This window comes from Peromyscus leucopus, chromosome 16_21 (genome assembly GCF_004664715.2).
Source record: "Peromyscus leucopus breed LL Stock chromosome 16_21, UCI_PerLeu_2.1, whole genome shotgun sequence".
Classification (NCBI taxonomy): Eukaryota; Metazoa; Chordata; class Mammalia; order Rodentia; family Cricetidae; genus Peromyscus; species Peromyscus leucopus.
This window is the reverse complement of record NC_051084.1, coordinates 67,134,357-67,147,556: the sequence shown is the minus strand read 5'-3', so window position 1 is coordinate 67,147,556 and position 13,200 is coordinate 67,134,357.

The following is a 13,200-nucleotide window of genomic DNA, read 5'->3' as shown; positions in this document are numbered from 1 at the left end:
TTCTCAACAACTCTCTACCACTGACAACCGCCATAGACCAAAGTTAACCTTTAATGAATTTTACCTGAAAACCTGCTTTGCATTGGTTCACATTCTCGCTGCTGTGGGAAACCAGCTAGGTCAAGAAAGCTATAAGTCTTGACAAATACTGTTAATTATGTCAAAAAGGACTGCAGGGTTATATAAACATCCATTAGCTGGAATGCTCTAAAATCTTGTTAGTGGGAAATTGTAAATCCTAAAATGCAATATGTTTCTAAAAGTGTAACTTAAAAATTGTAAAAATTCCTTTGTCCATGCCTAATGCTTGCCTCTTCCTAGAAAGGGGCTTGAAACCCTCCCCCTTTGCCATAGTGACAGAAGCCCGAACCCCGGCTATGGCCCTAGTTAACTGGTATACTTCTTCTACCTGTGGTGATTTTTTGAAAAATAAAGTTTGCTTCTGGTTTTAGACTTCCGTGGTCTGTCCCCCACTTTTTGCATGCCCTTGGACCTAACAACACCTTCTAATAGTGCCCCTCTCCATAGGCCAAGCATTCAAACACATGCGTCTGTGGGGCCATACCTAGTGAAACCACCACAATGGACATGTGGACATGTGGGCAGTTATCACTTTGTACGGAGGTCAGAGGACAACTTGAGGGATACTGTTCTCTCATTCTACTATTGGGGTGCTGGAACCAAACTCAGATGGCCAGTCTTGGTGGTAACTGCTTTCACCCTCTGAGCCATCTCACTGAACCCCTAAATTGCCTCTTGCCTCTATAAATCCCATTCCTTTTGAGGGTCAATCTGCCTCCATCAGAAAGCTGTTCAGAGTACCAAGCCCACTCGACCTGGGTCTGCTCTGAGTTTTATTACCATATGATGATTTATTCTATTCCCTAGCACTGTGCTCTAAGCTAAGAGGCAGAGGCTCTGAACGTATTCCTTTAGTTTCTCCCATAAGGCTTAACAGACACACACACACACACACACACACACACACACACACACACACACACCTCTCACATGGAAAATGAAGAGGCTTGGGTTAGAGTTTTAAAATCCTGTTATTTGGAGCTGGAGAGATGGCTCAGTGGTTAAAGGCACTGACTGCTCTTCCAGAGAACCCTGGTTCAATTCCCGGCATGCACATGACAGCTCACAACTGTCTGAACTATGTGAACTGTCTGAACTGTGTGTGTGTGTGTGTGTGTGTGTGTGTGTGTGTGTGTATGTGTGTGTGTGTATGTGTGTGTGTGTGTGTGTGTGTGTGTGTGTGTGTGTGTGAGAGAGAGAGAGAGAGAGAGAGAGAGAGAGAGAGAGAGAGAGAGAGAGAGAAGAAAACGGAATATAATATATTCTGGATGAAATAGGATCACATATGTTTTCTAGATGAGAGAGAGGATTCCACTCCCACTAAAAAGGAAACAAGACAAAACAAAACAAATCAAGCAAGCAAATAAAGAAACAACAGCAACAAAATCCTTCACAGCCTTTAGGCTGGCGTACTTGAGAAATTAGAAGCTCCTTTCTTAGCCATTCTCTCTTCCAAGCTGGTGTTTACAGACAGGCAGGTGCAAGATGAATTCTTGCGTAAGTTACTGAACTGGCTGCAGTGGCGAATCCCAGGAGTTTCTGATTGGGGAGCCTTGGCTGCACACCAGGTATTTTGGGGCCTCTTTAGGATACCCTACTGACCCAGCAGATCAGGTGTTTACACACCTAAAGCTCAGTGGAGACTTTTGTCCGAAATCAAACAATCGATGAATCCCTGTGCAGGACCGCACGTCCTGCTTCCTGTGCTGGACTTGCAAAGTGCACCCAGTTACGGGACTCCAGGGCTGCTTGCCTTTGGTATTTGCTGATATTCTTCGTTCTCAATCTTTGTCCAGATTGTGCCCGGGGAAACTGGCTGCCTTCCTCCCTCCCTCCTCCCCTTCTCTCCTTTTCTTCCCCAGCTCCTCCTCTTCCTGTTCTGTTCCTTCCTCCTCTTTCTTTCATGAAGAATGTAAATCCTTTGGGGATGCACTGCAAAAAGAGCAACTGCCATCGCGGCGACAGAAGAACCACCTATTCTACAAAACCATTTATGACTCTGGTTTTCTCTCTTACGACTTGGTTCAAAGGCACTGGTTTCTAAAACAAGTCATTATTACAAAAATACACACAAATGTACCCTCAAACACAGGCACAAAACAAAACCATAAATATGAAGTGCCGTTGGAGAGGAAACACAATCAATTTAATCTGTCTCAGTTAGGTTTCCATTGTTATGATAAAAGACCATGACCAAAAGCAATTTGGGGAGAAAAAGATTTATTTCAGTTTACCACTCCCAGACCACACCCATTACCGAGGGAAGTCAGGGCAGGAACTCAAGGAAGGGACCTAGAGGCAGGAACTGAAGCAGAGGCCATGCAGGAGGGTGCCGCTCGCTTACTTTCCCTGGCTTGCTCAGTCTGCTTTCTTTTTTCTTTTTTGGTTTTTCGAGACAGGGTTTCTCCTCTGTGGTCACCCAAAACTTGTCTGTCTGCGTTTTTTCTCTGGAACGTTCACTCTTAACCAGGCTGGTCTTGAACTCACAGAGATCCACCTTGCTCTGCCTCTCAAGTGCTGGGATTAAAGGTGTGCGTTACCGCCACTGCCGCCGCCGCCGCCGCCACCACCACCCAGCCAGTCTGCTTTCTTTTTTTTTTTTTTTTTCTTTTTTTTTTTTCTTTTTTTTTTTTTTTTTCTTTTTTTTTTCTTTTTTTGGTTTTTTTCGAGACAGGGTTTTTTCTCTGTGTAGCTTTAGCGCCTTTCCTGCGACACTCACACTTTGGTAGCGCAGGCGTGGCCTCAGAACTACACAGAGATCCGCCTGCCTCTGCCTCCCAAGTGCTGGGATTAAAGGCGTGCGCCACCACGCCCGGCCAGTCTGCTTTCTTATAGTACTCAGGACCATGATCCTAGGGATGGTACCACCCACCGTGGGCAGGGCCCTCACACATCAATTACTAATCAAGAAATTCCATAACAGACTTACCAACCAGATGGGAGGCATTTTCCGATGGAAGTTCCCTCTTCTCTAATGATTCTATGTCAGGCTGACAACAACAACAATGACCAGAAAATCTCTTCTCGAGCATCATGCTTACAATTCCCATCCTAGCAGAGTGAACAAACCCTGAGTCAACCCCTGAGCCATCTCTCCAGCCCCTACCTTAGGTCTTTTGTTTGTTTGTTTGTTTGTTTTTTGAAGTATGCTCTTCTACCATCTTGGAGCTTGCTGACTCAGCTAGGTGGCATGGCCCTTACGTTTCTCTGCCTCCCCAGCTTTTTCACACATGGGTTCTAGGGCTTAAACTAAGGTCCTCACACTTGCACAGCAAGATCCTCACTGATTGAACTCTCTCCTCAGCCCAGTTATAGTTGTTAGCATTCCTACTACTAGAATAACTGGCCCTTTCTTTTCTTTTTTAAATGTATTTGTTTTTATTTTATGTGTGTTGATGTTTTCCCTGCATGTATGTCTGTGTGAGGGTGTCGGGTCCCCTGAAACTAGTGTTCAGACAGTTTTGAGCTGTCATATGCATGCTGGGAATTGAACCCGGGTCCTCTGGAAGAGCAGTCAGTGCCCTCCTTAACCACTGAGCCATCGCTCCAGCTCCAAATAGTAGGATCTTAAAACTCAAACCTCTTCATTTTCCAGATGGGCCATCAGATGCTCAGAGAACAAAGATGATTTCCCCAGGGATGTGCAGCTAACTTATTGAAGAAGGGTGATTTGTGTTCAGATCCTCTGTGTTTCAGATCCTCCATCCCACTCATACTCCAGAGGACTGTTTCTTACACCTTACAAAACATGGGGGTCACTTAGAGAGTAGTAAGGTCTCAACAATCACTTCTGTGCACAAAAATAAAGAGAGGGTGGTGGAGATCTCTCCCCTGCTGGCTTGGCTGCTCTGATTGGAACACTTGAGCAGTCTCAGATCCCATAGGAGATGAGCTGTCCAGGACCCATCAAACACTGCTATTTTTTTGTTTGCTGGCTAGGGCGTGGTAAGTAAGAACGTCACAGGGACAGCAGGTTCATCCTTCCCTGCCAGCCATTCTAGCCCCATCTCATTTAACAAGACGGTGCATGATTAAAATCTCAAGACCGGTGTGCTCTTATACACGTTCCCACTTCTGGATTTGGGGGAGTACACACTCATGCTAAATTTGCAGAACAGAAATCAGAAACCTCTGCTACTGGGAATCATGTGGCCGCTAGGCAACATTGTATACAGTAAATTAACAGTTTGAGACAATACCTTCTGTTGGCTACACTGGCTTCTTATCCTTGACTGGTCACACTGGGACACTTCTCTGACCGTATCTAACATGTATGCATATTGTGCTAATGTTCAAGCATATTGTTTCACTACCACCCCCAACCCCTTTTAGCGCTTAGTTTGGGAAATCACATAGTCATGTGACTCTGGATGTTATTATCTGTTGCCACTGAACAATCTGACATAGCAAACGACCTTCCACTGAGAAGTCAAGTTGCACATGGAGTAGTGAGCTCTGAGGTCTCCAGTGACCGTCAGAACTTAAGTTCTCTGGGGATTAGGAGTCTTCCTTTTCATCAAAATAAACTCTGGGACTGCTTGGCAAGGAGCCAGACACTTCCTTTGTGTTAGGTTTTATGGCTTCGTTGAAGTCTATTTGACATGCCCTAAAATGGTCCCAATGTACTTAATAAATTTAGTAAACGTACATCATTGTGCAAACATTGTGCAATCTAGTTTTAGAACCTTTCCATCACCCTGGAGACGCCACCTGCTCGTTAGCAGACACTCCCCATTCCTGGACCCCGGAAGTCACCCATCTACTTTCTGTTTCTATGGAGCTGCCATTTCCGCACATTTCCTGCAAATGTGTGGATGAAGGGATGATAACACCTCCATTCTTCTTTCCTCAATAAGCCACTTAGCAAGTGTACACCCCGCAGGGGTGTGTGCCAGGCACCCTGCTAGGTGCTAGGGACTTGTCCTGAATGGGCAATGCGGTCTCACTCCACAGGGAAGGCAAGAAGTTATACAGTCAACACAAGAAAGAAGAGTCCGCTGTGGAGGTGTACTCCTGTAAGCCTAGAACTTGGAAGATGGAGACAGGAGGGTCAAGAGTTCAAGATCATCGTCAGGCACATAGCAAGTTCAAGGGCAGCCTAGACTACAGGAGACCATGTTGCAAGAAAGGAAGGAAGGAAGGAAAGGAAGGAAAGAAGGAAGGGAGGGCAGGAGGAAGGAAGAAAGGAAGGGGGAGGAAGGGAGGAAGGAAGGGAAGAAGGAAGAGAGGGAGAGATGGAGGGAGGGAGAGAGGGGGAAGGGAGGAAGGGGAAGAGGAGAAGGAAGGAAAAGAAAAGAAAGGGAAGGCCACAGTTTTTGCAGAGCTCTCCCCTGAAGCTCATGGCTATCTGAAGAAGTCAGAGGTCAGAAGTCAGAGGTCAGAAGTCAAGAAGAAAGGGTCAGAGGGGTACAGAAGTCAGAGGTCAGAGGAGGTGGCACAGGCTCCAAGCCGGAGAACTGTTACAGAGAGACCCAGACCTGGAACTGTGGGCTGAGTCTGACAGACCAGAGCTGGCATCTCGGAATGGTGTTTACCAGATCGAAGTGTTCAGATGGTGGCTAAGGCAAGCGAGGGGGAGCCGGGGTGGGTGAGGGGAGCCAGGGGGAGGATGACAGCGCCTGGGGAAGTGATCAAAGGCAGATCACAAACGCCCTTAATGTTCTTCTGACAGGCTTTCGGGAGGGTTGCTTGTGACATGGTGACGTTACAAACATTCTTCCTGGACAGGGCAAACATCCAAACAGAGAGCGCAACGGAGGATATTGTTGAAGTAACTGTGGTAAGTGATACCACACGGAGTCAGCCGAGCTACCAGCCCCGTGAAGTCCCGAATCATAAGATCTGCTCTAAGAGGAATCTAGTTTAGGAAAATTACTCTGTTCCTCTACACTGCTTGTCTGTGAGCTCTCCTGTTTGTGAACTAAGAAGAGTGGCAGGACTTTCCCCTAGGGCAGTGGTCCTCAGCCTTCCTAATGCGGCGATCCTTTAATACAGCTCCTCGCGTTGTGGTGACCCCAACCAGAAAACCCCTCTCGTTCCTACTTCATAGCTGTAACTTGCTACACTTACGAATAGCAATGTAAATATCTGTGTTTTCTGATGGTCTTAGGCGACCCCTGGGAAAGGGTCATTTGACCGCCAAGAGGTCGCGGCTCACAGGTTGAGAACCACTGCTCTAGGTTCTGTGTGTGTGTTCATGTGTGTATGGTGTAAACACGTGTGCAGTGCACGTATGTGTGCATAGGTCCATGCATGTATGTATGTAGAAGTCTCAGCTGTCTTCCTAGTCACTATCTACCCTGTCCAGTGAGACCAGATCTCTCACTAACCCTCAAGTGAGGCTGGCTCTGGGCCAAGTCCCGGATCCACCTGTCTCGGCCTCCTCAGCATGGAGGTGACAAGTGTGTGCCACCACACCTGCCTCTTTCAGGTAGCTTCAGCGTGTCAAACTCAAGTGCTCGTGCTTGCCTGGTAAGCACTTTGCCAACTGAGCCGTCTCCCCAGCCTTCTCTGGGTCCTCACATCCCACCTCTGGGGCCCAATCTGTGAGGATGAAGCGACAGAGACGTCTGTGTCATTTCGCCCCGGGCCAGGCACAGGGCCCGTGCCTGCACATGTGAGTAGAGTGAGCGCCTGGAGCCCCTCCAGGTCCCGCTCGACTCAGTACATGTTAATGAGCGCCCACAGGGAGTTGTGTTCTGTGACCGGAGGTGGAGACATTGTTCCTACCTTTGGGCCATGTGGCAGTTTGAATGGAATTGGCTCCCATAATCTCATAGGGTGTGGCACTATTAGGAGGTGTGGCCTTGTTAGAGGAAGTCTGTCACTGAGGGGGCGGGCTTTGAGGTTTCCTATGCTCAGGATACCACCCAGTGCCTCAGTCAACTTCCTGTTGCTTGTAAGATGCAGGACTCTCAGCTCCAGCACCACATCTGCCTGCATGCCATCATGTTCCCTGCCATGATGATAACGGACTGAACCTCTGAACTGTAAGCGAGCCGCCCCAATTAAACGTTTTCTTTATAAGTGTTGCTGTGGTCATGGTGTCTCTTCACAGCAATAAAAACCATAACTAAGACAGGTCATTTTAATGGAACAGGGTAAAGCCAAAGCCTTTTGTGTGCATGTGTGTATGTGTATGTGTTTACATATGCGCATGTGTGCATGCATTAATGAGGACTCCCCAGGTCAACCTCAACTCTAGGTTCTCGGATGCCATCCACCTTGGGTTTTTGTTGTTGCTGTTGTCTGCTGGCTTGTTTTTGTTTTGAGACAGGGTCTCCCACTGGCCTGGAGCTCACCAAGCAGGCAAGGCTGGTCAGTGAGCCTCAGGAATTCTGTCTTTACTTCCCTAGCACTGGCATTACAAGCATATGCTCCCATGCTGGCTTCTTTACATGGGTGCCCAGGACTGACCTCAATTCTCGTGTGTGACAAACGCTTTACCAACTGTGTGATGTCTGCAGTCCTTTTGTACTTCTGTACCACAGAACTCTTTGGCTGTGGTGACCTATACACAACAACTCAGATTCATGAATGTGCTTTCAAGGAACATGTGCTGTTGGGATCAGAATGGCTCTGACCCCTCTAAGATTGCCCCCACCTCCCCTGTTCTGAATGCACTGAGGTCAGGCTGTTCTGCAGATGTTTTGCTGTTTGGTACATCTCATGGTTTGGCAGCTGTGGCTTCCTGGGACATGCTGACCATTCCTTGACTCTGGGTGCTTGATAAACAATTTTGTTTGTTTCCTCCTGAAAGGGTATATAAGATGGGGAAGAAAGAACAAAGAGTCCTGATGCTTGCCACTTGACTGGTGTGTGCTGTGTTCATCCCAACTTCCCTCGCCAGGTTTCGAGCTCAATTGCCGTATAGGCGCAGCAAGTGGAGGTCTCACCGAGACCTGGAAAGAGGGGTTTGAAGGACGGGGTCGCTCCTGGGCTAGCAAATGGAGTAAATTGGGAATATGAGTAATTAAGGTATGTACCATGGGGAATGCTACAAGTAAATCTCAGATGGCCGCTGAGATCACTAAGGTTTTAAAACAGCAAGGAACAGAAATTAAGCGAAGTACTGCAGCCGCGTTTGTTGCAATGGTTGCAGAAGTCAGTCCTTGGTTTTTAACTGTTGGGGGATTGAACATCCCTGACTGGGAACAAGTGCAACAGGACTTACAAAGGCCCTTCATGAGAGGGGCCCAGATAACTCACCTATAGCTACATTTTCCTTATGGAGATTAGTTAAAGACGCCTTGCTAACAGAGAAGGTTAAAGTACAAGAACAATTAGCTGAGGCTACTAGACTTTTTAATGAGGTTCAAGAGGAAGAAACCAAGAAATCTGTAAGCACTGTTGATGAGAAATCAGACGTGTCAGGGGGCATGGAGACCGAGTTGTCAGAATCAGAAGGAGAGGACTCGGAGGAGGAGAGATTAAAGCAAGAAATCAAGGAGTTAAAGAAAAAATTAAAACAACATAAAGTGAAACCAAAAAACAGTTCAGGCAAAGAGGACGCTGTCGGCACTCAGCCGTCTGGGCCACCTCTACCTCCGGCCTATTATGAGGAGGAGGATTGGAAATGGCCAAATGTAAGAGTATCGAGGAGTAGCCTTCCAAAATTCAGGTGCCCATGCATTCCCGGTCATAGAGACAGATGATCCTGCTATCCCTGGTCAGAGAATCAGACAGCATGTTGCCCTCACCTTCAAGGAAGTGAGGCAGTTGAAGGAAGCTGTACCCAGCTATGGTGCCGTGGCTCCTTTTACTTTATCTTTGGTAGAACCTTACCAGGCAGCTAACCTAACACCCATCGACTGGCAGCAGCTGTGCCGTGCCGTTTGTCTGGAGGTGATTATTTACTATGGAGAGGAGAGTATCAGGAAAAGTGTATACAAATTGCCCGTTTAAATGCACAAGCCAGGTTTCCTGGGAGGAATTTAGACATGCTGACTGGCTCAGGAGGGTACGCTGCCTTGGCGGCACAACTTGTTTATGATCCTGGGGTATATGCTCAAATAGCTACTGCCGCAATCCAGTCTGGGAAAGCATTGCCTAATAAAGCAGCAGGTGATCAACTGTCTCAAGTGGTTCAGGGCCCATCTGAGGTTTATCATGATTTTGTTTCACGCTTGTTACAATTAGCTGGAAAGCTGTTCGGGGATGCTGATCAAGCCATACCAATAGTAAAACAGTTGGCTTTTGAAAATGCCAATAAATACTGTAAGGAAGCCTTAAGATCTCATAGAAGTAAGAGTTTGAACAATTATATCAGGATCTATAGAAATATAGATGGAAATCACATAACGGGACAGGTGTCAGCTGTGGCCATATGCCGTGGCCTTGGAGGGGCTGCAGGTAATGCAGGACAGCATAACTGTTTTGGTTGTGGACAAGCAGGACATTTTAAAAGGGACTGCCCTAATAACAGACAACAGACTACTGGCATCTGTCCATGATGCCGGGAAAGGGGCTCACTGGAGTAGCGACTGTTGTTCAAAAACGGACACTGAAGGGAGACCCTTACAGCCGGGAAATGGCCAGAGGGGCTGCTCCGGGGCCCCTGAAAAGCCCAAGTATACGGAGCAACGAACACTTCCAGTATACCAGGGAGCAGCAGGATTCAGTTCGACCTCAAGGCAATCCCTTCATGTTGAGAACCTCACCAGAGGAACCCAAGGGAGTGCAGGACTGGACCTCAGTACCACTGCCAGAGCAGTCCTAACTCCTCAAATGGGACCGCAGGCCTTGCCTACAGGAGTTTATGGGCCCTTACGACCTAACACCATAGGCCTTATATTGGGCTGCAGCAATGTAACCTTAAGAGGAGTCACAGTTCTTCCAGGAGTCATAGATCAAGATTATCAAGGAGAACTTAAGATTATGACCACCATTCAAAGAGGAGTTATAGTCATTCCCCAAGGGGAGCAATTGGCACAATTACTTTTGATTCCCAGGGCATCTACAAATAATCCAATTATTAACCCTGTTAGAGGCACTGGGGGGTTTGGCTCCATAGGTCATGCTGCCTTTTGGGTTGCTTCTTCGCAGGACAGACCTCAATTTTAATTAACTGTAGATGGGAAGGTTTTTAAGGGAATTCTGGATACTGGGGCAGATGTTTCTGTTTTGGCTTACGAACATTGGCCTAAAGCCTGGCCTCTGGAGAGTACTTTGTCAAAATTACAAGGAACAGGGCAAGCCACACCTCTTAAATGTACTAAAATTTTGCACTGGAAAGATGATGATGGCCATCAAGGGAGTTTTCAGCCTTATGTTTTGCCTGGATTACCCACACACTTATGGGGAAGAGGTATGCTGTTCCAGATGGGAGCAGTATTAACAACTAATCTAACAAGGAATCCTCCTTCTCCTGTTACTAAAATGATGATGGAAATGGGCTGTGTTCCTGGGTCTGGACTAGGGAGAAAACGCCCAGGGCAAGAAAGCAGCTATTGAGGTTGATGATCAAATTGTTCGACTGCCAGGAGATTGAACAGGACCAGGGCATTTTTAGTAGGGGCCATTGTTCAGCGGCCACAACCCATACCTATTACTTGGCTTAATGACAAACCTGTGTGGGTGGAACAATGGCCCCTGCCAACTGAAAAATTGCACGCCGCTAATCAGTTGGTGGAAGAACAACTCTTGGTGGGACATATTGTCCCTTCAACTTCACCCTGGAATACCCCTATTTTTGGTTATTAAGAAAACATCTGGAAAATGGAGATTGTTACAGGATCTTAGAGCAGTGAATGCTACTATGTAACCCATGGGTGCATTACAACCTGGTTTGCCTAGTCCTGTGGCTATACCTAAGGACTGGCACCTTATGGTGATAGATTTGAAGGACTGTTTTTTTTTACTATTCCATTACATCCTAAGGACTGTCAAAGATTTGCCTTTAGTGTGCCTTCTATTAATTTAAGAGCTCCCGCTCAGAGATATCATTGGGTGGTTTTGCCTCAAGGAATGGCCAATAGTCCTACTATATGTCAAATGTATGTTTTAGAAGCACTCCTGCCATTAAAAAGGAATTTCCTTCATTGTATATTATCCATTATATGGATGATATATTGCTAGCTGCATCCAAAGAAGAGCAACTCTTAAGGGCCTATGCACGGTTGCAAGAATGTTTAAAGGTAGCAGGTTTACTTATAGCCCCAGAGAAGGTTCAGTCCCCTTATCGATATTTAGGCCATGTTATTAACCAGGGAGGCATCAAGCCTATAAAATTACAATTGAGTATACAACATTTAAAGACATTGAATGATTGGCAAAAATATTTGGGAGATATAAATTGGATTCGGTCTTTTCTATCCGTACCCACTAAAGCATTAAAGCCCTTTTATGATTTATTACAAGGAAACTCAGATCCCAATTCTTTGCGACAAATCACTCCGGAAGCCAAAAGGGCCCTTCAACTAGTAGAAGCAGCCTTGGAAAATGCTCATTCACGGTGCATTAATTATGATTTTCCATTTTCCTTTGTAGTTTTTCCTTCTCAACTTAGTCCTACAGGAGTTTTTTGGCAGGAGGCTCCCCTCTTTTGGGTTCATGGGTCGGCTTCACCAAATCAAACAGTTACTCCATATTATGATTTAATTTTACAACTATTATGGAAAGTCAAGCTTATGAGTATTAGGATATTTGGTAAAGAACCAGATGTAATTATTCTTCCATATAATAATCAACAGATACAATATTTACAGATTACCAATGATATGTGGTGCTTGTTTCTTAGCACCACTGCTAGTCATATTGATTGCCATTATCCCGCCAGTAAATTCATGGATGTTTTTCAAAATCACCCTGTTACTTTCCCTAAAGTTGTTAAGAATAAGCCCATAAAAGAGGCTCGATTAGTGTTTACAGATGCCTTTATTAATGGCTATGCTGTGGTTATCTCAGGTTAACAAATTTTTCAGCAACCTGTGTTACATTCTTCTGCTTAGCAGGCCGAGATTATTGCCTTAATAATGGCCCTTCAACAGTTTCCCAACGAAGATCTTAATATTTATACTGATAGTATTTATACAAGTCAAATAGTAGGACCCCTGAGACTTCTCCTTATGTTGCCTCTATTTCTAGGATTCATGAATGGTTACTACAATTACAATCCCTATTGTGGGCTCACAAGCATTTTGTGTTTGTGGCTCACATATGTGGCCATACAGGCTTGCCTGGCCCCTTAGCTCAAGGAAATGCCTTAGCTGATTCCTTAACCCGAGCAATTATGATTGCCACTGTATATGATCAAGCCTTGCAATTGCATCAAAAATATCATTTAAATGCACAATCCTTAGAGTTCCATAAATGTTCTCGTCAAGAATCTCAACAAATTACATCCACCTGCCCCACCAGTGCCCCCTTTTTAAGTTTTCCAGCGCTGGGAGTGAATCCTCGAGGTCTCCGTCCCAGTGATATTTGGCAGATGGACGTTACACACATGCCCTCCTTTGGTGTGCTTAAGTATATGCATGTTTCCGTAGATATGTGTTCAGGAGCTGTGTTTTCTTCCTTACATCGAGGAGAATGCCAAAAAGATGTACAAAACCATTGTATTCAAGCTTTCACTCACCTTGGAGTTCCCAGACAAGTAACAACAGATAATGGCCAGCTTATACCAGCAGAGGGATTGCACAATTTTGTGCTGCCTGGTCTATTCATCATGTTACTGGCATTCCTTATAATCCTCAAGGCCAAGCTATAGTTGAACAAGCACATGCTATCATCAAGCAGTATTTAATTAAAATAAAAGAGGGGGAGATTGTGGGGCCAGAATCAGGACCAAATGTAAAATTATTATCTGTTTTATACATTTTACATTTTTTAATGGATAAACAGGGCCTTACTGCCATGACCCAACATTTTCAGGGCCAGCCTATGGTACAGGCGCAGGTTAGGTGGAAAGATCTGTCTACAGGTAATTGGAAAGACCCTGCCCCGATTCTGGCTAGGGTAAGGGGAGCAGTGTGTGTTTATCCTCCAGATGCTGAGTCACCAGTGTGGGTTCCCGAGAGGTGTGTTCATCCTGTGGAAATGTCTATGGCTGGTGGAAATGCTGCTTCTGATTTATCAAGTGAAGCTGGAGATGGTATATTGGAGTCTGGTAAAAAAATCCCC